At 41.1% G+C, this 27717-nt stretch overlaps 1 pseudogene; it reads left to right on the top strand.

The window, feature by feature from the left end:
- Positions 1 to 14839: 14839 nt before the first annotated feature.
- LOC149192113 (uncharacterized) lies at positions 14840 to 26565 on the top strand (annotated as a pseudogene).
- Positions 26566 to 27717: the final 1152 nt, after the last annotated feature.

Genomic DNA, 27717 nt, shown 5'->3' with positions numbered 1-27717 from the left:
TTGATGGACACCAAGTTGAAGAAAAGTACAACCTTCCATCCACAAACAAATGGTCAAACTAAAGTGGTTAACAAGACATTTATTCATTTGCTAAGAGGATATTGCAACAAACATTCTAAGTTGTGGGATGAACAGTTGCATTATATTCAACATGCTTACAACCGAGAAAAACACTCTTCTACTCTAACTTCTCCTTTTGAGTCATGTCTTGGTTATTTGCCTAAATTGCCTTTGGAATTCTTCTTTGAGAAAGATGTAGTTGTAGATGGACATAGCAACATAGATAAAGCAAATAAATTCATTGAGCAAATTTAGTTGATTCACCAAACAGTTCAAGAACAACTAGAAAAGAGTCAAGTAAAGTATAAGGCAAGGCATGATAAGCATCGCATGGATCATCAGTTTCAAGTAGGTGATGAAATTTGGCTTTACATTAGCAAGGAAAGGCTTCAAGATGAAGGTAAAAAGTTGAAACCAATCCATTATGGTCCATTTAAAATTCTGGAAAAGATTGGTAATGATGCTTTCAAGCTTGATTGCCTTCATATATGAAATTTTATTATGTTGTTAATGTTAAAAATTTGAGATTGTATGAGCCTCCTTTGATTGAAGATCAAGGAGAAAGTGTACAGATTCCATCAATTGAATGTTTTTCTCCAGAATTTCTTGATGATCTTCAGCAAGTAACCATATTTAACAGAACAACGAGGTCATCAAAGAGGGGAAATGTTGATTATCTTCAAGTGGGTCTCAAGGGTACAAATCCATCAAAGGCCAAATGGATCAAAGAGGGGAAGGTGACAGAACAATACCCTTATCTGTTCAATAATTGAATATAATATTTTGGGGTCCAAAAGGCTTCCAGTGGGGAGGAGTGATTAGGTGCTCAAGTTTATGCTCAAACATCAAAGTGTCAGAATCTTGTTAAACCCAACTTCAGATCGAAGAGCTCGTCATTCCGAATCCAATGGTGCAAATGACACTCAAATCTGAGCTCATATGCAGAAGTTAGAGAAATTCAAAGTTTAAGTTTGACTTGTCTACATGGTAGGATTGGATGACATGGCAAAGCCCTTCAGCGAATGAGGAGGTGCCAAGTGGTAGGCTGCCATTGGTCCCTACATATCACAAATCGCAGTCGAGGTAGAAAGGTGTTTGAAATTAGCCCTGGCACAGACAGGTTGCGATGTAATCTAATCACAATCGCATATCGCAGGTGGATAAGAATCGGCCCCTGATGAAGCCCAGTTGCGATGAGATTTATGGCATATTGCAAATGCAGAAAAGGGTTGTGTTTGCGATGGTTCCAGTGGTAATCGCCGAATTGCGATTTGTGATGGACTGCACAGACGCAATATTTTATATGTTGCAGTTTAATGTGCAGTCGGGTCCATGATATCACTATCACATCATCATCGCCATGTTAACAAGACCTTTAGCTCGCCAAAATCCACCGATTTCGAAATGTGATATTTCTCAGATCCAATGCCACTATAGGTTGTGATTTAATATCTCGGCAGGTCCACGATATCGCAATCGCAAATCACCCATTTCTATTCACAGGCCATAAGAGCCCACAACACTTGTCGATTGGGATTTGTGATAAGGCCGACAAGTTATGGCCTACGACATGGTGAAATATTCGCCTAGTTAGAGGATTTTGGAGCTAATTTGTGGGATTAGGTCGGTATTGGAGCAATTTGTGGAACAAATAGTGGGAGAACTAGGAGAAGTCATAACTTCTTCAATTCTTATCCAAATTGGATGCAAAAGGAGGCTAGATAGCCATTTTTTTAGTATTTTGACTCATTGAGACATGTTTTAGAGGCATTTGAGCATTGTAAACATACTTTTGTTGTAATTTTCAGCATAATAGAGAGGCCCAAGCATTGGAAGCTGGACCAAGGAGACGTATCCCAGGAGGGGTGAACTCGTCATCAAATCTTTCTGTTGTGTATTGTATTTTGATGTTCTTTGTTGTTATTTTGTTGTTGTTCAACATATGTTCTATGTTAAATTGTTTATAGCATTTACATAAGAAACTCTCATGGGAATCAGTGAATTAAGAAAACATGGTGAATCCTTAAACACTTGATAAGCAAATGATAAGCATCTTGGGTTTTATTTTGAATGGAGAATTAGCACAACATTACTAATCTACTCCATTGCATATCAAACATAGAACTCAGCCTTGAGATGACATAGAATTCAGCTCTAAGGTGAGAGAGAACTCAGCCCCCTGTAGGTAATTCGAGCCTGTGAAAAAGACAATATTCAACCCTATGGTGAGACAGAGTTTGGAACCTCCTAAAGACAAAACTTGAGCTTATTCTTGGAGAATAACTTGGACTTACAGTGACATTATTTTCAACCTCTTATTGACTCAAATTTTCATTTTATGGGTCATTATTCTTGAGCTTGATATGATCAAATTTGAAGGAGATATTAAGAGCAGTCTTTAGAGTAGCCTTGAAGATATTTTTAAGCCATCTTTGGAACAGACATTGAAGACTCTTTGACTCAGTACTTGAAGTGACTTTGGAGTGGCCTTTGAAGGAATATTGAAGCAACCTCTCGAAGCCATCTTGAAGCACTTATTGCAACAGTACTTTGGAGAACTGTTTAATCAGTGGATTTGAAGTGTTTTGTAAAGATTGGAGCCTAAGAGGATTCGTGTCCTCATATAGACTAGGTTGGTTCCTATATTGGATTGAGGTTTGGTATCCTCATATAGACCAAGTTGGAGCCTGGATTTTCTTGAAAGTACTAGTGTCCTTATACAAGGTTGGTGCCTTGTAGAATTAAAATATTTGAAAAGGGTTGGAACCTGAATTTGTAAAATATGATTGGAGTTCTCACTATTGTTTTCAATAATAAAAATATTTTTTGTTCTCGCATAACTTGTGCTTCTAATTAATAAAAATCTTAACTAACGAATAAACAACTTAAAGAAATATTCTTTCACCCTCCCTCTCAGTATTTCCAACAATAACTTGCTTGCAATATTGCTTCTCTCATACCACTTTGTTTTCCTTATAGTTTGTCTTTTGAGGTCAATCTACTAGATTTCTTGTCGTCCTCTATGAGTTAACCATCCTTTTTGTTGCAGAGTTGTGCCTTCCTCTAATTCTTCAAGAGTGTGTAGTTTAATGTCTTCAACAGTGGGGAGAACTTGATGGTCCTCTTCTCCATCTAACTTGGAGGAATCAAGTAGCCCTAGATACTCTACATTCACCACTAAACTAATCTACATGTATGGAAGTCTAAATATAAAGGCATTCTCATTCACCTATCAACAATTTCTAAAAGTGCATATCAAATCAACTTGAGTTTCTTTGTTGCTCCTTGCAAAAGTACAACCACACCTTATCTCCAATATGAAACTTTTGATCTTCTTTGTATTATTCATGTGTATATTTATATTATTGTTGGTTTCTATCAACTTACTCTTGTACCTTCAAATGTAATTGCATGATCTTATCCATAATTGTGCTTACCTTCTTCTCATCTCATTGTATCTCTATTTCTTTCTTCTTTTGTTCATGCACAATGTCAAATGGCGAGGGAGGTATATAGTTGAAGCAAGTCTCATAAGGTGAATTTTGTTTTTGTGGAACAATGAAATACTTGATTTATGCATGCCATATGTGCACCAACTGCTTATCCTAGGTCCCTAGATGCTTGTTATTGTACCATCTCAATAACTATACCAATGTTTGGTTAACAACTTTAGTTTTATTCGTCGGTGCGGGGATGAAATGTAGTGGAATTCTTAACTTGGTGTCGATTCTCTTCCAAAGTGTTGTCAAAATACCAAAGAACATGATATCTTGATCAAATATTAGTCGAGACCTCTTAATGTTGAAGAAGGGGTGTTTATTGTAACAGTTGTATTTGTAAATATGGCTTATGAGGTGTTGTAGCGGTTGTAACATCCTCCAATTTTTTGGCCTGCATATAATTTCGAAGCCTCCCTTGGATTTTTACTTGATGTTTGCAAGCATTTGGGCTCATCTCGTGAGCTTATGTTTAGCCTTTGCACCCTCCTTGCTTAACCGTTTGATGGACATCATTTTTCATGTTGGTCACAATGTCAAGCTTGCAGCCATGTTTTGGTCACACACAAGATCTCGCTTCGTGTGCATAAGTTGTATTCGCTATGTGAACATCCATCACAGTCATGCATGAAGTTGTATGCACTATCGTGCAAGCGTTGTCACTTTCATTCAACGATCTATCACAAGCATCGCGCTGGTCACTCGCACCATCAGTCAGTCATGTTGATTATGTGTTGTCTTGATGGTTTGAGGTGTCTTGTCGTCAAGTCATGTTGAGTGTGTGTTTGCAAGGTCGTGTATGCAAAAATTTACTTGCTCAAACACTTAGTCATTTTGTTGAAGTTCTGAAGACCAGATCACCCTCTAACATTCGGACCTCCACCCCATAATTGACTCGACCGGCTATCACCCAGAACAGCGCAAAATTGTCCAACAAGCGATTTCAATCTGTGTTTTATGTAAGCTAATAAACCAACCCTCTTGTTGGTCAACCAGAGAGTTTGACTGGGCAGTGACCCCAGGACTCACTCCCCTAAAAAATTGTACAAAAGATGCAGACCTTTCCTGCTCTACTGACTAAGGAAATTGCGCAGACAGGCAGGACAAACACCCAGTGTTCGTCCCTGTCTCCCTCAAAAAATTGCATAGTTTTCCCAGTCAGTCGATTGGCTGCTCACCTAGAAAACTGTGTAGATTTCATGATCAATCCCCTCAGCTTCCAAAAATCTCACCAAGCTCAGAAACTGTGCAGAGGTGTTCAATAGGTCAGCCTCCCAGCAATTGCATAGTTTTTGTCACCAACAACCCCGTCGCCAACTCCCTCCAGTATTTGCACAGTTTTTGTTGCCAAGCCTCATGCAGCCCACTGCTTCCTCCCTCCAGGAATTGTGCAGTTTTTGCTACCAAGCCCCTCTGCTGCCCGCACTACTTCCCTCCAAAAATTGCACAGATCTGCCCTTCAACCGAGCAAGATCCGCGGACAGTCACTGTTGATCCGGACAATCCATCTCAGTCTCCCAGTGATTTCTCCGCAATTTTCACCAGCAGTGCCCGAAGCTCGCATCCCAGCTTGAAACTTACCTTACGCAGTTTCATAGCCTTGTCATCTCTCCTAGTCACCTACATCTGAAAGCGAATAATAATGCATCATGGTAGACTAGGAGGTTTATGGATTTGATGTCGTCTTGTCATGAACGATTGCAGATACAGGTATATGGATAATACATGACGCGACAACGGATGGGATGAAAAAGGAGAGTACATGCAAGGAGATGTGTTCGCAAATAGACAAACGTGCGATGCATGCGAGGAGAATTTTTCGCGAACCAACGAACATGCGACGAGAATTTTTCGCGAACAGACGAACATGTCAAGCATGCCAAAGTACAAGCAAAGGAGCAATGTGCAAATGCAACATCAAACGAACACCAAGACCATCGAAGACTACACACACCTTGCTATAAGGAGGTGAAGCTGTGATAAACCAAGAGCACATCCATCACTTGGTAGCACTACAGCTCGACATGGACACCACCACCAACATGGACATACCAGCACTGTCATGTCGAGTCGTGTCATGAATCATGTCAGCCACGTCACTACTGTGTAAATCAATGTAATGTAATGTGGAAGTCCTAGAGACCCACATGTCATACGAAGATTCATGTAAAGCTGAAGAGTCAAATAAGTCAAACAATCATGAGGGAAGTCGAACAATCACAAGGGCCAGTTTTTCCCTTGGCTATGAATACCCCCTCATTTGTACATGCAAAGGACTTTTCACCTTGGCTCCTCCCCACATAACCTTGAGAGTTTGTAGTCTTTTCTTTGAGGAGCGAATGATGCCTCCAACGCCCCTTACACGGGGTTAGTGATGTATGGTGTACCGATGTGTCTTGGAATTTTCGCTTAATTCAGAAGCCTAATAATAGGCCAACACGTTTTCACACATGCATTGTAACTGTTGTAAGAACTAATCTTGAACACTTGTAATGCATGTTGCTTTAACCCGTGTTAAATAAAATTAAACTCTTTTGGTTGCTCTAATGCATATATTGATGAAATGTGTTGTATAAATTGTTAACATTGTCCTTCCCGCATGGGTTGCATAATTGGACATCCGACAGAACCTTTAAACGTGTTATAACGACCATCGCACTCGCGCGAGCTACTCCGTTGGGTGTTGTACGTGTTATCTTCCCATGTGTGTTGTGACTGCCGCATCTGTGTGGACTACTCCTTCGAAAGTTGTGCATGTCTTGTTGTGTTGTGTGTCTCTGACTGAGTTGGGACTTTTTCGCCATCGACTAGAGACTTACTTCCATCCTCACTCTCTATGGTGAAAGAACCTTGACACAAGTAACACTATCGTTCACCTAGGCACGCGAACCTCGAAGACAAAGCAGACCACTCTCTCGTGCTGACAAGCAAGAGCTAAGGAAAACATTTAAGTAATGGTAACTGGGCTACCAAATGGCACTCCTACACCAAATGATGTGAGGTCTAGTTGGGACTTCATACCGAGGAGATCCCCTGAATGTTGGCGGGTCCAACACCATCAACATTTTTGGTGCTAGAAGGAGGGTTTCCAGTTGTTTATGGTTGAATGTCCTCTCACACCCACTCATCAATCATCTTGTCAAGGCAGTAAGTCGCACTCCCTCTGACCTAGGCACGACTCTGAAGTTGGTTACTCCTCACCTCCTATACATGAACATGAAATTTTGTATCAGCACCTTTGCTCCGTTTGTCTCATCACCAGTTCATGAAAGCAGTCAGACTGATCCTAGGAATACAACATCTTCCATATGCATCAAGAAAGCTAAAGACCACTCCCACAGGGGTTGTTGTATCATTGGTGGAAGAAGCAGTTCTTGCCACACTTGAAGGTTTGGCAGAAGATATTGAAAATGAAGAGGAACCTCCGGTCTTCCAGTAGTGAGAACGAGACACCCTCGTGATCTTCGGCTCAGACTTTGGTACAAGAAGTGGAGGGGAAGGCAATGGAGGAGGCAGAGGCGGAGACGAACCAACAAACTCAAATTTTTATATTTGTGGAAAAACCTTTGAACTATTTTTGAAACCAACGTTTTGGACTAACTTAGTGAGTCCATCATCAGGGCAATGTGATTTGTATTTTGAGAAGAGAGAGCGTGAAATCATGGAGCTATTAATAGTTAATTGATTTGATGTCTTCTTTCTAGCTCTGGAAATTCGCAGCTTCTCAAAATTTAGAGCATTGTTCATTATGTCCCCTCCATGGTGGGACTTAATGGTGTTAAAGAGAGAGTCCATACAGGTTGGTAGAATTTTTATATTTGTGGAAAAACCTGTGAACAGTTTTCGAAACCAACGTTTCAGACTAACTTAGTGAGTCCATCATCAGGGCAATGTGATTTGTATTTTGAGAAGATCAGCTTCTCAAAATTTAGAGCATTGTTCATTATGTCCCTTCCATGGTGGGACTTAATGGTGTTAAAGAGAGAGTCCATACAGGTTGGTAGAATTTTTATATTTGTGGAAAAACCTATGAACAATTTTTGAAACCAACGTTTCGGACTAACTTAGTGAGTCCATCATCAGGGCAATGTGATTTGTATTTTGAGAAGATCAGCTTCTCAAAATTTAGAGCATTGTTCTTAGCAACAGACTCAAAGCCGAAACCATCAGATTCTGAAGAAGAGGAGGAGGACGAAGAGCAAGAAGACATGGTTGACCAAAATATGGAATGGATGACTCAAGGACCATTGGCTCTCCCAAGTGCTTTGCACAAGATGCCGAAGCGGTCGGAGAGAATGATCACAAAGTTTGACCCTGACAGCACAGTGAAGGCAGAAGATCACTTGGACAACTTCTACCTACAACTGCAGACCCTTGAGGTACGTTACAATGACATTGCATGTAGATTGTTCCCATGTACCTTGGATGGTCGCGCAGCAGCATGGTATCACAGCCTTCCTGTCAACTCCATACATAACTGGGGTGTGTTCAAACGTATGTTTCTAGAAAATTTTGCTGATGACAAAACCCCAGCCATGTTACTCAAAGAATTGGGAAGCCTGAAGATGGAGGGGAAAGAAAAGGTAAAATATTTCAATCAGAGGTTTCTGTGCATATTGAATAAGTTTGCAACGGACACGAAACCTCATGACTCCATCACTGTCGATTGCTACACGTCCGCATTGCCGACCAACATTGTGCAGTTTGTCAAACGAGCTATAAAACCAACACTATTGGAAAACTATGAAGATGCAATCGATGTTGGAAAGGACCTACGTACAATTGGGGTCATCAAGGATGGTGAACCAACAAAGACTCCAGAGATGCGAGCAAGAAGCCCCAGTCCACGACGAGCAAGGGTAAGGACAGGGAAACAAGTGATATCAAAACCCTTACTCGTTTTGTCAAAAACTTGACATCAGAAGTGTCTGAGCTCAAACAACGAGCAATTGACACATCTCCAAGCACCCAGCCGCCCAGATAGAGACAAGGAAGCATGTCATCAAGCAGTAATTTCTTCTCGACCAAAACTACACAGAGTTGAGTGTTCCAGATCAAACACTGCGCGAACGATGAATTTTGTTTGTTTCATGAAGATGATCACTCGGAAGGGTCTTGTTCAGACTGGAAGCGAGTTGGAGGCTCAGCATACAACCGCACACTTGAAGTAGTGAGCAATTTATAGGGACAGTCAGGAGACATAGACGATGACGAAGATATTGCACCTCATGAGGCATCAAGCACTCAGCAGGTGGTGAACATGTATCAGTGCTCTGACACAGCATAGAAGACAAACACCGGGAAGTAACCCCAAAAGCACAATGATCTTTACAATCTCATAAGTAAGGGGGTTCCCCCTATACTTTGGGAAATAAAACAAAAGCTCGAACTACTAAGGAAGGTTGATCCACCAGCTATCCAAAAGCATAAAACACAAAGCAAGCTCGGGAAGACAATGACGGGCAAGAGTACGTCCATGAGCAGCAAACTTCAAAATACTTTGTTGGACAACACGAACACCAGTCTTGTTGAAAAGGCAACAAGATGATGGAGCTTAGTGGAAAGGAGTCGCCTTCACTAAGTTGGTCCGCAGGCTATTTTTGGCGCAAAGTATATTTTTAGAATATGTCTATTTTTAGACATATGGATCATGGTCTATGAGTTGCAGTATGTTGTTTATGGATGATTAGTCATGTTGGGAAAAATAGATGGACTTCTATTTTTTGGTTCACAACGGAGTGATCAGAGTCTATTTTTAGACTGCCAGGCTAAAAATAGAAACAGTCAAATATTATTAGCCCTTAGTAATATTTGGACTCTAAACATTATCTTATTCTCTTAGAGCACTTCAGTTCGAGCTACGAATGTGGCACATGCAGCTGACAGAAGGAATCACGTGGTTTCTTATGTGTTAGTTGAGCTATTGCATGGAGGACTTCAGTTAGAACTCATGCATGTGAGTTCTGTGGAGTTGGATGTGGAGTTGATGTTCAGTTTGACTTAGTTGAACTAGTTGTATTTAGTCTAACTAAAGAATACACTAGTGATCAGTTGTGTGAATTAAATATTAATTAATTCACTAATTATTAACTCATAAAGCAACTAAAGAATACATCAGTTAACTCAGTGCATGGACAGTTCAACGGAGACAGGTTTTAGAGTTAAGTGAAAGGGTGAGTTGTGACTATCAGTTGTGCATGAGATTTTGCACATGCATGGATTGAGTTATGCCAATGAGGACTGCGCAGTGTGGGCCAATACCAAGGCAATTATAGCTTGTGCTCACGTGATTTTGGATCAGCCAAGGTAAATAGGAGTTTGGATCAGCCATTCATCATTCATTCTCTTGCAGGATTGTGCAGTGGAGGCAGGCAAAGCAACGGAGGAGATTTGAACCTGTGACTTGTTCGGATCTGAGCTAGTTTTGTGTGTAACAGGTGGAGATAGTATTGAGTACTTGTGAGGAGTATTGTACTATGTATTGTTACATGTTCTCAATCATTATAATATACAGATAGTGTGGGGTTTTCAGTTGTTTGCTTTCCCCGGGTTACATACTGTGTTAATATGCGCATACGATTGATGTTTCATTATTTTTAATGCTGCTAAATTGATGATCAACATAGAGGAGGTTATGTATTATGCATGTATTCCGCAATAGTGTATAATCGGGATAATCTCTGTGAATATGTGTCATATTATTCAATATTTATACATGGTATCAGAGCTGTTGATCATCATATCTATTATTGAGAAAGTGTTTACATCTTATTTCTTCAGGCAGAGTCTGTAATCGGGCTAGGTAGCCTCTGGATTCATCCTTCCTTTGGAAGGTGAGATATCCGGTAAAAGCCCATACAGTCAATCTCTGTACGAGAAATACTTTGTTCTCACGAATTCTAGATCAGAGGCGGTTGAGTTTGGAGCTGGTGGAATTCAAATTTGCAGCAATGTTTTCTTAGTATCAACGTGGAAATGTCTTTCAACGGATTACGATTGGCGTATTCTCTTGAAGGCAGCTCGAACTATATTGCATGGAAGGACAAGATGGAGGCAATGTTGGATGATAACGGGCTGAAGGATTTCATAGAGTCTGATGTCCCAAAGCCTATTAATGCTACTCAAGTTGATGCTTGGCAAAAGAAGACAGCAAAGTGTCGAAGGATTCCGTTGGAGGGCGTGAAGGATCACATTGTGTCTAGCCTACATGGAAAGGCTTCTCCATACTTGATGTGGAAAGCATTAACAGATCTATTCCAAAGCAAGAGCAATCAAAGCAAGCTGACGCTCAAGGATAAACTCACAAAAATCAAATGTGAGAAGGGAGACAGTATGCCCAAGTATCTCACGAAGTTCACTCAGTGCAGAGATGAGATGGGAAGCGTGGGGGTGACTGTCGATGATGAGGACTTGGTGAGCTTGCCTCTCCTTGGTCTTCCGAAGAGTTGGCATTCCTATCAGGACTCTGTCAATGGTCAGGAGAAATTGACGGTATAGGAGAGACTTTGATCAGGTCTTTTGTAAGAGGAGATTAGATGGTGCACCAGAGACAGTTCTTCATCCATGCATGATGAGGAGAACTGTGCCTTAGCAAGTAAGGTGAAGAAGGGGAAGGAGAAGGGTTCTCTTTCCGAATCCAGTTCTTCCAATGATGGGAAGAAGGTTGACAAGTCGAAGGTGAGATGCTTTCGTTGTCATGAGTTGGGCCATTATGCTACTAATTGTCCAAAGAATAAATCCAAGAAGGGATCCGGGGAAGGATCTGAAGGTGAGGCGTTTGCTTCACAATTTGAGTTGGATTTCACACTCTTCGCATGCATGGTTTCGTCCATGGTGGGAAGTGGTTGGTTTCTTGACAGTGGAGCTTCTTTCCACATGACCGGTGACAAGAGTTTGTTCAGTACTTTGGAGGAGAATGATCTCCAGATACTCATAGTGATGGGTAATGATGAGAAGTATAGTGTCTCAGGTGTAGGCACGGTTATTTTTCAGAGGGAACATGGAGCTCGCCTTACCTTGACCGATGTCAAGTATGTACCAGGACTGAAGAGAAACTTGGTGTCAATCGCGATGCTAGAAGACAGAGGCTATGATGTAGTCTTCAGTAAGGGAAAGGTTTTCCTTGGACACATCATCACTAGACAGGTGAAGCATATTGGTTCACGGGTCAAGAACCTGTATGCTCTTGAGGTTCAAGATGCATGCAAAGCCTTAAGCAGCGAGGCAACTGATGGAGACTTGGTGGTTGAGAGGGAGTGTATATTACCTCTCAACATGCAGAGCCAGAAGAAGTCTCAGACGATTGTGGAGGAGCCACGATTGGTGCAGCAACTTCAGGAGGTTGTGGAGCAGCCACAACAAGGGAAGCCGAGAGGAGATCGAGTAGAGACATCTACTCATGAAGAGACCTCCAGTAGGGGGAAACTTCGAGCCAGGTGGGCTGAGGGATTGCATGTAGCCATACCTCCAGGTAGGAGGTGGGGTGATGTGGATTGATCGTCCCAAGGAGGAGGCGCAGGATCCTTGAGGTACCCAACCTCTTGGATGAGACCTTGCTACGGGAGCCCCGATGTGGAGTAGCAAGAACTGACTGATTGGGTAGAGACAGATGCGGATGGAGCGGAGAGAGAGCAACAGTGTAGGGAATCCCAGGACAGCGCATAGCTAGTAGATTGTAGCAATGCGAGAGGCACAAGTGTTTTGCACAGTGCTAGGTGGCATAGAGAGGTGTGCAACGGTGCGAGATGCATGGAGATGTTGCAGTAGCGCAGATGTCAGAGAGGGAGCACTTGTCAGCAGCAGGTAGAGCTTCAGCATCAGAGTATGTTCCTAGCCCAACAGAGTGGTCAGTTGGGAGTGTTTTTGTTCCAAGTGTTGTTGGAGCAAGTGGATCGGGCAAATGTGTTGCATGCAGAACATTCCAGAGTTGTAGGATAGGGGTTTCAGATAATCCATATCTTGTTGAGAGGGAGTGTTGAAAAGGCAACAAGATGATGGAGCTTAGTGGAAAGGAGTCGCCTTCACTAAGTTGGTCCGCAAGCCATTTTTGGCGCAAAGTCTATTTTTAGACTATGTCTATTTTTAGACATATGGATCATGGTCTATGAGTTGCAATATGTTGTTTATGGATGATTGGTCATGTTGGGAAAAATAGATGGACTTCTATTTTTTGGTTCACAGCGAAGTGATCAGAGTCTATTTTTAGACTACCAGGCTAAAAATAGAAATAGTCAAATATTATTAGCCCTTAGTAATATTTGGACTCTAAACATTATCTTATTCTCTTGGAGCACTTTAGTTCGAGCTACGGATGTGGCACATGCAGCTGACAGAAGGAATCACGTGGTTTCTTATGTGTTAGTTGAGCTATTGCATGGAGGACTTCAGTTAGAACTCATGCATGTGAGTTCTGTGGAGTTGGATGTGGAGTTGATGTTCAGTTTGACTTAGTTGAACTAGTTGTATTTAGTATAACTAAAGAATACACTAGTGATCAGTTGTGTGAATTAAATATTAATTAATTCACTAATTATTAACTCATAAAGCAACTAAAGAATACATCAGTTAACTCAGTGCATGGACAGTTCAATAGAGACAGGTGTTAGAGGTAAGTGAAAGGGTGAGTTGTGACTATCAGTTGTGCATGAGAATTTGCACATGCATGGATTGAGTTATGCCAATGAGGACTTCGCAGTGTGGGCCAATACCAAGGCAATTATAGCTTGTGCTCATGTGATTTTGGATCAGCCAAGGTAAATAGGAGTTTGGATCAGCCATTCATCATTCATTCTCTTGCAGGATTGTGCAGTGGAGGCAGGCAAAGCAGCGGAGGAGATTTGAACCTGTGACTTGTTCAGATCTGAGCTAGTTTTGTGTGTAATAGGTGGAGATAGTACTGAGTACTTGTGAGGAGTATTGTACTATGTATTGTTACATGTTCTCAATCATTATAATATATAGATAGTGTGGGGTTTTCAGTTGTATGCTTTCCCCGGGTTACATATTGTGTTAATGTGCGCATGCGATTGATGTTTCATTGTTTTTAATGCTGTTAAATTGATTATCAACATAGAGGAGGTTATGTATTATGCATGTATTCTGCAATAGTGTATAATCGGGATAATCTCTGTGAATATGTGTCATATTATTCAAAATTTCTACAAGTCTTACCCCGGACATCTCGGTAAGTCTACCCCCTCTGGATTACAACATAGTGCAAGACATGAAGAAAACTCGCACAAACATCAGTTTGTTCGAGTTGGATAAGATCCAGATTTAGCGGGACATATTGCTGTGTGCACTAAGGCAGACATCAATGGACAACGCAACCTCTACCAGCAAGGGAGCAAGCACACCTCCCGGATCACTATCAACTATGCTAAACACACTTCGTATGGAAGAAGCAAACTCTGTATGCCCTCCATTCCTGCTTTCATTTGAAATTTCTAACTGTAATGTTCACAACTGTTTGGTTGATTCTAACGCGATAGCCAAAGTCATGCCACTCTCCATTGCAAAAAAGATCAATGCACAATGGAGCAAGACATCTGCGTAGATCATCCAACTCGATCGGACGTCCGTACCATCCATTTGTGAACTTCGGGATGTGATCATCCGACTATCTCATGATGATTGAGTTCACCAGTGCATCAACATTGTTTTTGTGGACATACCAGAAGCATATGGCTTATTACTCAGTAGAGACTGGTCCAACAAGATGAACAGATACTTCGCTACAGAATGGTCGCACATGTGGCTTCCATATAAGGGAAAAACAATAAAATATGGGTGTTATCCAAGAGATATATGAGGCACAATGTCACTCCCATCAATGGCGAGAATGAACCATTGGCCTTCGCATAACTCATGTTTGACAACTGCCTCATGGAAACAACATTGGGTTGTTATCTCGCACGACCATCTCCAACCCCACCAGATACCTAGTTGGTTCCCCTTCCTTGCCTAATTGATGGAAATGAAACTTGTACAATGCATTGTAACACTAGTAGCAATAGCATTAGCGGTAGTGCAAGCGCGTTGAACAATCTATGTACAGACGAGTTGTGGACCATGTATTTTGATAGATCAAAGACACAAGATGGCTCAGGAACCAGGAATGTCTTGATTGACGCCAAAAATAGGAAACTTTTTATTTCGAGCCGCTTGGAGTTCGAGTGCAAAAACAACATTGTTGAATACGAAGCACTCGTGTTGGGCTTGAAAAAAGCCATTAGCCTCAACGTGGCCGCGCTCAAAGTGGTAGGTGATTCGGAAATAGTGGTATGGCAGGTATGTAACACCATTCACTGTTTATCATCTCATCTCAAAAGATTCCAGTAAGAGGTATGGCGACTGATCTCTAACTTCCAAGCATTTAATATCATTGTTGTACCAAGAACGCGTAATGCAGTTGCCAATGCTTTGGAAAACGCAGCGTCTAGAATGCCACCGTTTAGGGATATATTTACTATTGAAATTTTGTGTAGACCATCTATCCCAGATACCATAACTAATTTACGCGTGTTTGATGATGATCAACAGATACTGCATTTCATGGCCAAAGTTGATACCTTCAAGGATGCATCTATAGACGAAGATGAGCACGAGCGATCTTTGCAAGCTGGGGCATATATCAAGAAAGGCCACCTCATCCCCAAAGGCGTGGTATCGTTGGAAAAACTCTATGACTTGCAAGAACACTTTCAGGGGTCAAGGAACAGCAAAACCCACAGCTCTACCATGATGCACGAACTGATTAACTTGGGAACAGAACAAGATCTGAAGTTCGTCAATCTCGGTACATGTTGCACGCAGCAGGAGTGGAGAGCCTTTGTTCGCTTGTTCAAACGGTACCAGGACGTGTTCGAGTGGACATATGATGATCTAAAAACTTACGACACACGAATAATCCAACATATCATTCCAATTAAAGAAGGGGTCAAGCCATATCAGCAGAAGCTGATGAAAGTACATCTATCGCTTAAACCCCTCATAAAGAAAGAGTTCGCCAAGCTGTTGGATGCATGGATCATATACAGAGTTCATCATTCTACATGGGTTTCAAACCTTGTTCCTGTACGTAAGAAGTCTGGGGAAATCCGCTTATGTGTTTATTTCTGGAACTTGAACCATGCCTCGGACAAAGACAACTACCCCATGCCGTCTATGGAGCACATTTTGCAAACAGTATCTGGGGCACAAATGTTTTCCTTACTTGACGGGTTTTCAAGATATAATCAGGTTCTGGTAGTGGAACCTGATAGACTCAAAACTACCTTTTGTACCAAGTGGGGTACGTTCGCATACAGACAAATGCCATTTAGGCTTGTGAATGCAGGAGCAACCTTTCAACGTGCCATGGACATCACCTTCTGCGGACTCATCGGACAGAGCGTAGTGGTGTACCTCGATTATGCGAGTGTGTTTTCAAGAAAACGAGAAGACCACATACGCCACCTGAAGAAAATTTTTGAGCGATGTCGGAAATACGGGATTTCCTTGAATCCAAAAAAGAGCACATTTGCAGTGTCTAAGGGGAACCTCCTTGGGCACATCGTTGCTAAAAGTGGGATCAAGGTTGATCCGGAATGAGTCCGGACTATTACACAGATCTATCACCTAGCCAACAAGAAAACAATGCAGTCCTTCTTGGGAAAGATAAACTTCCTCCAGAATTCATCTCGGACTATACGCAGATAGTAAAACCAATGCAAGACATGATCAAGAATGATGTATTCTATAGCTGGGGAAAGAGGTAAAAGTATGCATTCACCCGTATAAAGCAGGCTATTGCAGAAGCACCTGCACTCTACAACCCAAATTTCAACAAAGACTTCCTGCTATACGCCTTCACCTACGACAACTCACTCGCTGTAGTACTCACTTGGAAGGATGAACTAAACGATGAGCGTCCCATCTCCTTCATGAGAAAAAGCATGCAGGGACCCGAATTCAACTACCCCGTCATTGAACAACAAGCATATGCAGTATACAAGGCAGTCAAACACTTCAGGCCCTACTTGCTGAAGAACCATTGCATAGTCTATGTGCCTCACCCAACAATCCGCTCACTACTCGTACAACAAGAGATGGATGAACGACATGTGAACTAGATGAAAAGATTGCAAGAGTATGATCTTGACATCAAGTCAGTTCACACTGTCAAGGGTCATGGTCTCCGCAAACTTGGAGCTGAGGCAATACACGGACAGGAGAAACAAACAAAGCTCACCGTCTGGGAGCAAGAAATTGAAATGTACGATGTAGTGCTAGCACCACCAAATGTAAACAAAAACTCTTGGTATGAAGATGTGTGCCATTACCTTGAGCACGACACCATACCCTCTCACTTTTCCATAAGATAGAAGAGGGCATTGCGCCTCAAATATTTAGCCTAATAGTTGGTGCACGGTGTGCTTTACAGAAAACACAGTAACAAAATCTTGCTCAGGTGCCTGGAGGCACATGAATCAGAGAAGGTTTTGCAAGCTCTGCATGACAGACTAGTCGGAGGTCACTTCGTGGGAAATACCACTACACACAAATTTATGTGAGTTGGTTTCTACTGGCCCACATTATTCAAGGATGCACAAGCTTACGCCCACAAGTTCTCGGTTTGTCACCGATGCACCGACAAAAACCGAAGGTCAGCAGCCCCACTGCACCCTGTTGCAATGACCGAACCATTCCAACAATGGGGCTTGGACATCATCGAGGAAGTTTTCCCACATTCGTCGAAAAAACATCACTACATTCTAACAACAACTGATTACTTCACGCGTTGGACAAAAGAAGTTCCGCTCAAGCAAGTAAACGACCAGGAAGTCATTAGCTTCCTCCAGCAGAACATCATCTCATGCTTTGGCATTCCAGTATCACTTGTATTTGACAATGCAACTTAATTTTCATCTTTAAAGATTTATGATTTTTCATTACAAAATAGTATTGTGCTGAAACATTCATCTAACTACTACCCGCAGGGAAACAGTCTCGAAGAATCAACAAACAAAAACCTTATCCATATAATAAAAAATATCGTTTACTCTGAGCAACGTAACTGTCACTCTGCCTTGATGAATGCTTTATGGGCTGACCGCATAACACCCAAAACCTCTCTGAATACCTCACCATACTTCCTAGTCTGTGGTAAAGAAGCCATCCTACCATCTCAAGAATACCAAGGCAAGCCCTATCTGTTAGTTCCACGTAGGATGGATACACTTCACAAACTGCAGGAAGAAAGGATGAAAGAAAAAGAAAATTTTATACTCCACTAGAACCGTATCAAGAGATGGTTCGACAAGAATTCTGCAGGGAAAGCTAACTTCAATGATGGTGACTTAGCCTTGAAATGGGATAAACCCCATGAAGAGAGAGGCAAGCATACGAAGTTCCAATCCCTGTGGATTGGTCCATACACAGTCCACGAGAAGCTTGGCCCTTACACTTATCGTCTGCAATAACTTGATATGAGGATTGACAATATTCCTATCAATTACCAAGATCTCAAACATTATTTTCAATAGGCCGAGCCGCACACTGCGCCATGTACATAAGTTTGTATGTTGCTTATTTTGTTTATTTCTTTGCTTACTATTTCTGTTTCATATTGTTTTGTTTGTTTAGCATCTTTCTATTTTTGGTCTTTTGTAAATAAGTGTTTCCCTTTAATGAGTTATGGCTTTTGAACATGTGGCTGATATCTAAAGAGTCTTGTGACACTGCATCACTTGGCCTGTCCTGCGTCCGTCTTCTCTGTGCTTGGTTATAACCTTCAGTCGATGAATTCTTAATGGAAAATACGAGTCATCTGCAAGGGAATCTTGGGTCTAACCATGAACCTGTGTCCTCACTAGGAAACCCCATGCCTATACTCATCCTTCTCCTTTATGTGATCAAGCTCATCCAACTAGTAGTAAGAGAGAAGGGGAAAATCTAAACGAGCAAACCTATGTCAGAGGTCTTACATGCTTCTCTGAAGGAACAACCTCTTATGCTCTCAATAAGTCAGCATCCCTCTTCTGCCCCAAAAATAAATAAGTGCATATGCACAGTCCTCTTAAAAAAGAAAGGCAAAAGAAGAGAAAGGCTTCCTGTGTAGATAGGTGAAGCATGCAACTCCACCGGGGTATTGACCAAGCTCGTTGGCAGTGGAGCAATGTGTGTGTTCCTGCGTGACTCCTGGGGGGCTCCAGTATTGTAGCAATAATGCTACAACTCCTGGAGCTTCGTTCTCTAATTTTATCAACCCGGTAGTTCGTAACAAACTTGGAAGCGACGGTGCTGTATGCACAAGTACTAGCTCTTGTCGCAGCTGTCACTTGGTCAGCTGGCACAAGTCCGCTAGGGCTCAAGCCAACTTCTATGGGTTCTCAGAAGAAGCTTTTTAACCGATGAACGAAAGCTATCTCAAAGGAAATTAACCTACTGTAGGAAGGAATTGAAAGCCAACAAGAAATGAAAACCCTAGCAAACCCTAATTCTACCAGCTAGTCCTACTGATGCAAAGGTGGGAATGCAAAATACTGAAAGAGGTGCCATTACTTCTAGGAAGGTGAGATGCATGTGTCTAGACTACTTTGATCTAAAGAAAGCATATTTTTGTATTTTTGTTCAAGTTGTTGGAATTATTATGTGTGTGCTTCTAACTGGATCTTGACAGTGCAGGGATAGATCAAGGAGGGAAATGCTTGGAAAAGGTCAGGAAGGCTCAGAGAGGGTCTAAGGGATCCCTAGCATCCTTTCAGAGAAGTTCATAAAGTTCAGATGCTTGGCAACCGTGTTTACAAGCTTCTACAGGAAGTCTGCAGGGGTTCTATAGGATGTTCAGAATTTCTACAGGAAGTTCACTAATTCCTACAGAATGTTCTGCAATAGGATTTTTGGGTGATGGATGAGTGGAAGAGGCTATATGGATGGACAGGGAGGTAGGAGGGGAGCTTGTGATGGCTTATGGACAGAGAGATGAGATGAAGAGGGGGTGTGCAAAGCTGGTTGGCCTAGAGGAGGTTAGAGGAAATGGAAGGCCGAAAAGGTAGAGTCACGTGGGTGGTAGAAGAGTTAGGAGGTAAGTGGTCTAACTAAGGGATGAGTGGATGGCCTAGGCACGGCCTAGAAGGATAGGGGACTGAGGGAGTAGTACTGCACAGTGTAAATGAAACAAATCATCCGTATCTTGCACAAAACCGAGATTTCATCAACCTATTCTAACTGTTTTTATACAACCATAGAACAGCAACGTGATTTTGTAAGGAAACTCTTGCATGGCATTGAAGCAACGATTCATTCCACAAGATCTAAACACATGGATGTTGCTACAACCGAGAACATTGCATCAAAGCTTGCATGAACATGTAAAACAATGTTTTTGGTGGGTGGCACGGTCTGCAATTCCAGTCTCTAAACAGAGGTGGAAGTGAGCGTGCAGTCAACCCTTTTTGGGACTCTGATTAACTCTAATCTAAACTACTAAAAGCAACTTTGTTCATAAAACCAACCTACTTAACCACACCAAGAAATTCAACTCAGCAAACTGTGTTTCCAAATGCATGTAAAGGAAAAGAAATACAATGCTGAAAGAAAAGTAACAATACAAAGAAAGGAGGCCTATTGCTCTCAGGTTGGGCCCAACCCCGAGAGCTATGGCTCCTCTAAGAACTCAGAACTGAACTCAAATCTGCCTTCTTTTAATTAAAAGATAATAGTCATAAGTCAAATAACATGCCAAAAATGGCTTACAAAGAGAAAAACAGAGCTATCAGCTCGTAGTCCAGAATATGCAACAAAGTTTCAAAAGTCCCCATCGAAGGCTACAGCCTCATCATTTATACATTACAAGGGCCAAGCTGGCCTCCTAAATTAGTGGGGTTTGGATGTCCAAACTAAGAGTAATCTGTTGTTTCCTCACAATCTGTTTGGCTGCCTTCTAGCTCGGTGGTGGTGGCTGTTGGAGCTCGGAGTTGGGGTGGAGATCATGAGGAAGGCCATTCAATGCTGTGGACAACCTTCCTACAAAACCTCAATCCCATCTTGGCTGTCTCCTAGCCCTCATCTGCGTGGTTTTGCTCCATTAAATGTCAAAAAACCTGAAATAAACATGTGTTAGCCACCTAGGAATAGTGACTGCCCTCCTTCGTACAAATGACATGAATATACTAAAAAAATGATGCATAAGTTATGAAAAATGAAGGGTTGAGCAAGGGTAAGTAGGCCAAATGAGCCCAAAATGTTACCAAATTTGGGGCTCATCAACTCCGCCGGGGTATTATCCAGGCCTGCTGGCAGCGAAGCAACACCATAGATGAAAACTTATAATATGAAATTTTCAACTCGCGAGCCAAACTACCCTTCCCGATTTCAAAACACTGTGATCAAGCTGAAACTTTTGTTGTGTTTGACTAAGTTGGCAAAAGGTGAACCATGTCTATCCATGGGGTAAGTGGGGTAGCCAAAGTAACCCGCACATTGATTCAATACTCCCTGAAGGACCAAGGCCCTGTGCTGTAAACGAACCAAAACAAAGAATCTGGAATTCAACTAGTGTGTCGCCAAGCGTTGTAACAGCTGCAACAACCTGGAAAATTTTGCCCTGCATCCAAATTCGGAGCCTCGCTTAGATTTTTTATGTTTTCAAGCATCTGGGCTCACCCCATGAGCTCGGGTTGAGTCTTTTCACCCTCCTTGCTTGACCGTTTGACGGACAACTTTTTGCATGTTGGTCACAATGTCATGCTTGCAGCCATGTTCTGGTCACACACAAGGTCTTGCTTCGTGTGTACAAGTTGTATTCGCTATGTGAACATCTTTCACACTCACACATGAAGTTGTATGCACTGTCGTGTAAGCATCGTCGCGATCATTCAACGATCTATCACAAGCATTGCGCTTGTCGCTCACATCGTCGGTCAGTCATGTTGAGTATGTGTTGTCTTGATGGTTTGAGGCATCTTGTCATCAAGTCATGTTGAGTGTGTGTTTGCAAGGTCGTGTATGCACAAATTCACTCGCTCACACACTTAGTCATTTTGTTGAAGTTCTAATGACCGAATCACCCTCTAATAGCTGGATCTCCACCCCATAATCGACTCGACTGACTGTCACCCAGAACAACACAGAAGTGTCAACAAGCCATTTCAATCTGCGCTACCCGCAAGCTAATCAACCAAACCTCCTGTTGGTCAACCAGAGATTTTGATCGGGTAGTGACCCCGGGACTCACTCCCCTAAAAAATTATGCAAAAGCTGCATACCTTGCTCGCTTTGCTGACTAAGGAAATTGCACAGACAGGCCGGACAGACATCCAGTGTCTGTCCCCGTCTCCCTAAAAAAATTGTGCAGTTTTCCCAGCCAACCACCCAATCAACCGACCGGCTGCTCACTTACAAAAATGTGCATATTACATGAGCAAGCCCCTCAACTGCGCAACATCTTGCTTAACTCAGAAACTGCACAGAGGTGTTCAATAGACCATCCTCTCAGCAATTGTGCAGTTTTTGTCACCAATGACCCCGCAGCCGCTCCCTCCAGGAATTGCGTAGTTTTTGCTGCCAAGCATCCCGCTGTCAGCTCCCTTCAGGAATTGTGCAGTTTTTTCTACCAAGCCTCCTGCAGCCCACTACTTCCTCCCTTCAGGAATTGCACAGTTTTTGTTGCCAAGCCCCTTTGCTTCCCACATGGCTTCCCTCCAGAAATTGTGCATATCTACCCTCCAGTTGAGCCAGATCCCGCGGACAGTTACTGCTGATCCAGATAGTCCATCAGTCTCCCAGTTATTTCTACGCAATTTTCACCAGTAGTGCCTAGAGCTCACATCCCAGCTTGAAACTTTCCTTGCGCGTTTCATAGCCTTGTCCTCTCTCCCGGTCACCTGCATCCGAAAGCGAATAATAATGCATCATGGTAGACTAGGAGCTTTATGGATTTGATGGCGTGTCATCATGTGTGATTGCAGATACAGTTATATGGATAAGACATGACACAACGACGGATGGGATGAACAAGGAGAGCACATGTAAGGAGATGTGTATCGATGTGTCTTGGAACTTTCGCTTAATTCATAAACCTGATAACATGCCAACACGTTTTCACACATGTATTGTAACTGTTGTAAGAACTAATATTGAACACTTATAATGCATGTTTCTTTGACCTGTGTTAAAACAATTGAACTCTTTCATTCACTGTAATGCATATATTGATGAAAATGTGTTGTATAAGTTGTTAACAATGTCCTTCCCGCATGGGTTTCATCACCGGACATCATACAAAACCTTTCACATAAACTTGTTATAACGACCACCGCACTCATGTGGGATGCTCTGTTGGGTGTTGTACATGCTACCTTCCCATGTGTGTTGTGACTGCCGCATCCGTGTGGACTGCTCCTCCAGAAGTTGTGCATGTCATGTTGTGTTGTGTGTCTCTGATAGAGTTGGAACTTTTTCCCCATCGACTAGAGACTCACTTCCATCCTCTCTCTCTGCGATAAAAGAACCTTGACACAAGTAACACTGTCATTCATCAGGCACGCGAACCTCAAAGACAAAGCATACCACTCTCTCATGCTGACTAGAAGAGCTAAGGTAAACATTTAAGATAATGGAAATCGGGCCATCATACTAGATTAGAATCCTACACCAAACGATGTGAGGTCTAGTTGGGACTTCATACCGGGGATATCCCCTAAATGTTGGCGGGTCCAACACCATCAACATAAGGATAAAAACCAATTTTAGAATATATGATACAATAGGAATAAGAAATGAGGAAGTTTTACCAGAACCAGTATATGCTTACCATCTTCTTCCCCTTAGCCACAAAATCACAGCTTAAACACTGGGAATATTTATTTAATGTTTCTAAAAAGATGAGGAAATAAATTTTCTCTTGCCATCTTCCAAGGTACATTATTATGGTCCATAGGAACTCAATTCACCCCAGGGTTTTTTATGGTACACAACCCTGTAGCCCATAACAACTTAATTGTCTCATCAATGCACCTTTTTCCTTTCACAAAGGTAACATTAAAATTTTTCAAAACCATTCATGAAATAACATCATCCAAAACAAATATTTTCTTCATAATTTGATTTCCAAGTGCTTTTGCTTCCAATTGATTATCTTGTTTGTGAAGTTCTTTGATTAACACAGAGTATGTTTGAACACTAGATTCACAACCTCTCTCCTCCATCTTGTGGATCAGTTTAAGACATGCATCTTTGCATTCTTTGAGAAATCCATAAATGGGTATGGTTTAAGTAATTTCATCTAGACTATAAAAAAACAAAACAAAAGACTAGAAATAACAATGTGTTTGCCTTCTGTTTGATCCCATATATAGGCAAATGTTTTACCTCATAATTCACTATGGAAACAAGTTTGACACCTCCAAACTCATGCAATACATCTCCAAACATATGTAAATATGTTTCCACTATTGGTGGAGCTACTTTTGGAAAATCCTTCTAGGAAAACCAAGGGATGCTTCCTAGCATTTATGCATGGGCTCCCTTATAAACCCATTAATGTAGCATTATGAGTTGAACCCAAGGGATTAATTTGGTTAGATGTTGATACAAAACTAGCCAAATGCCCAATAAGTACAATTGGTTGAGATAACCCCTTGAACTTTCAGTGAAGCTACTTGTAAGCAATAGTGCTACAATTTGTAGTAGAATGGAGGAAATGGGATGGGCTTGTTACCTTCAGGATGTAAAATATTTTACATGCTATGCCAAGCTATTAAGGTGAATAAATCTATTTTGTTATTCAATGAGATGAAGCAAAATAGTTGTGTTCATATGGGCAACAATTGTGCTTCAAATGCATTGGCATTATGGCTAACGTATTGTCCTAGATGGAAACCTGCATGTCAAATATGTCGTTGATGTCAACCTAGTTATAATATCATAATTATGGAATTAACGCAGATGACAAGAATATTGGTACATGTATTGCAGAAATGAGGAAGTGTATTGGCAACTTTGTTACAGGTTTCACTTAATAAAAGATGAAAATGTGAAGTTTGAAAAGTATACATGATCCTTGTAAAGAAAATTTGTGTACATAAATGGATTTAATAAACAAAGTTCGTGTATGTGATCCTACCCATGGAAATTATAAAACTAGGAGCTCTTCCCATGGTAATCGCCCATAGTATTGTGATGAAAATGTTTATTTAATCTCGTCAACAATTACTAACAAGATTACCAAAGGATTTTCTTGTGGTGTTGGAAAAACAAAAATCCATATAAGGAGAAGGAGATCGAAGAGTTTTAAGGGTGCATTTAATGAATTATTCATGTGTGATATGATCTGGAAAAGGTGTGCACTAGGGAGAAAGAAGATGGCTAAGATCTGAGAGATATGAAAACTGATGGATATGCTTGGTTGATTTTCAAATGTTTAAGTTGTTAATCAATGCAGGATCAATGTTTACAATTGAGCTATGATTTGAATGTGTTTTCTTAGATCTACGATTTTTTACAGTATGTGTTATAAGACATGTGTTTGACATGGGTTTTGTTTGCAGAGATAACTTAATTTAGTAGTTTAAGATCTATACGCAGGATGTACTCTTGAATGTCACATACATACGTGGCTATGTTTAATAATAGTCACATATACATATTGAGTTGATAAGTTTTAATATTGTTGCTTGATCTGAGTTGTAGATATTTATTTTGGTGTTGATTGATCAATATGATGATTATAGATGTAATCGACCTTGAACAGAATGACTTGGTTTAAAAGTCTTGGTGATTTGAAATATGTCTGCAATTCCTATGCATAAGAAACACATAGATACATAGGTTTACTTGATGATAGTTTAGTATATATTTTGAGTTGAATTTTATTTTTTTCTATGTCACAAAGACCACAATCTAAACCACACTTTATAGGCTGGTAAGTGCTGAAAAATCCATTTGAAATCTTGGATCCTAGTGATTGGCACATCGTGTATAGGTTAAACAGGGGACATATGTAACAATGCTTCCTAAATCCACAATTAGAGCAAATGATGGCTTTCCAATCCATAGCCTTGTAGTATAGTAGCCATTAGCAAGCAAATCATCATAAATCTTTATGCGAGCATGGGAGGCTTAGGTTTTCCACTCACCAAGCACCTAATTAACAGATGCAACATAGTTCATAGGGAGAGGACTTTACAGAGGTCGTGCCATAGTGTTAAGAGAGGATGAACTTGCAGAAGATGAGAAGGCCCCTAATAAAATCACCTGAGGGTTGTGATCTGGCGACATCAGTGGAAACCTTGCATCTTGCTCATGGGAAATTGATTTGTGTTCAGTAGATAATGTATGTGTTGTTTATTGTGATGGATATCCCTTTCCTGCAACACCTATACTAGAGAAGGGCCATGATAAGTTATGTGCTTAGTCAATCAAGTCCTCTACTGCATCTTCTAACTCAGAGCCCAAGACTCCACGTCGCAGTTCAGTTATGAAGAATACCAAAGACCAAGTTGCCAATGAGTAAAAAGAAGAATAATTCAAGAAAAATAAGAGCTAGCATAAACAAATCGCAAATTGATATTGAATACCTGAAAGATCCCTCGGTCCCCGGGGATGCGAATCACAAATTGGATGGATTGGAACTACTGAGTAAGTTTTTTAAGCATATGACCAAGAAATGGTCTAATGAGGATGAAATGAACTTGGCCAATGTGGTCTTGGTATCATTTGAAGGAGGCCAAGTTAATATGTCCACGTTCTACGACCGAGCTAAAAAAACCCTTTAATATGAATCCCACGACAAGCTCTATGAAAAGATGAGGCGCATGAGGTCCAGGTTTTGGACCATCGAGTCCCAACTTTGAAACACAAAAATCACAAAGAAATTATTTCCTTACTTGAGGCAAACTTGTATAAGGTATGGAAGCAAATTTGGGGTCACCATGAAAGAATAGATGAAGTTGCCCAAGACATTGAAATGGAACAAAGTATAGAATTGTGAAGCTAACATCGTGCTAGGCAAACCCATAATGGATAGAGAACTAAGGACCCCTTCTCATGCCATGCAACATCAAAATGACAAAGTTATTGATTATCCATAGACACATATTAGAGCTTTGGTTGACAAGGTCACAAATAATGTACAGGCTACGTTCGATGATACTGAGGCTAAGATGGAGGGTTTGATTGATAGCTTGTTTAAGCGTGTTTTTGTTGTTTCCCAAGTTCAATCCCTCATAAGAAAAATAAGAATTGGGAGTTGCTTGTGCTCGAGCTTATCTAGGAGAATGAAAAAGTTGGAGAATATGCGTTCTATCAGGGAGTTTATAGGGTCAAAAGAGGCAAAAGCCAAGGCATTGCAACATAAATGGCGCTAACATCTGATTGAGGAGCTCATAACCTTCTCTAGATGCTTGGAGTTGCTTCAACAAGAATGTAAGTTGTGCATAAAAGACCTAGGAACTGCAATTGGAAATCATAATTCTTAAAATATCAAATTTCTTGGCTTTCTACGAAGCTTTCCAATAGAGTCCAAGACACAAACAAAAGACTATGTGAAAATCTAAGAACTTTCATTGGAGACCCTTCAAATCATGATTGTTAGGGAATCACAACCCACTCTAATAACATTGATCCATATTTGGGGGACCAAGATATAGGAGACTTGAACACCGGGAGAGGAAAGAAGCCACACAATATTCAAAATATGCATTGTATACATAAGGAAGATAACCATTTATTAAATGAAAGAAACTTTTGGGAACTGTATTATGGTGAACGAATTTGTCCTTTTACAAAGTGAGGGCCATTATTTATAGCCTTCGCTAGTTATAATACCATGGGTAAATACTATGAGTGGATGCCAATTTCCATTTGCATTAGTAGAAGGGGGTGTGGGTGCTCCCAACAAGTTGTAGCTTGCATGTTAGGTCCCTATAATACTAGTGTATCCCCCTTATTGTTATTTTTGTGCCCATGTAGCCCCCATATTTTTATTGTTGTACCCCATATAAGCCCACTATTTTTATTTTTGTGCCCTTACATTATTATTGTTATGTAGGCTCTGATTATATTGTGACTCCTTAAACTCCTATATATACAAAGGAGGTCTTTTCATTTGTATTATCGAAGAATTATTAATTTATGTAATGTAAAGGAGATTTCCCCTTCAAAGAGGATATTTTTCAAG

This window comes from Pinus tabuliformis, chromosome 2_2 (assembly GCF_031772625.1).
Source record: "Pinus tabuliformis cultivar Carrire ecotype Pingquan chromosome 2_2, CPIR1, whole genome shotgun sequence".
Taxonomy (NCBI): Eukaryota; Viridiplantae; Streptophyta; class Pinopsida; order Pinales; family Pinaceae; genus Pinus; species Pinus tabuliformis.
Note: the sequence above shows the minus strand (reverse complement) of the source record. Positions and strands in the feature narration are given on the sequence as shown.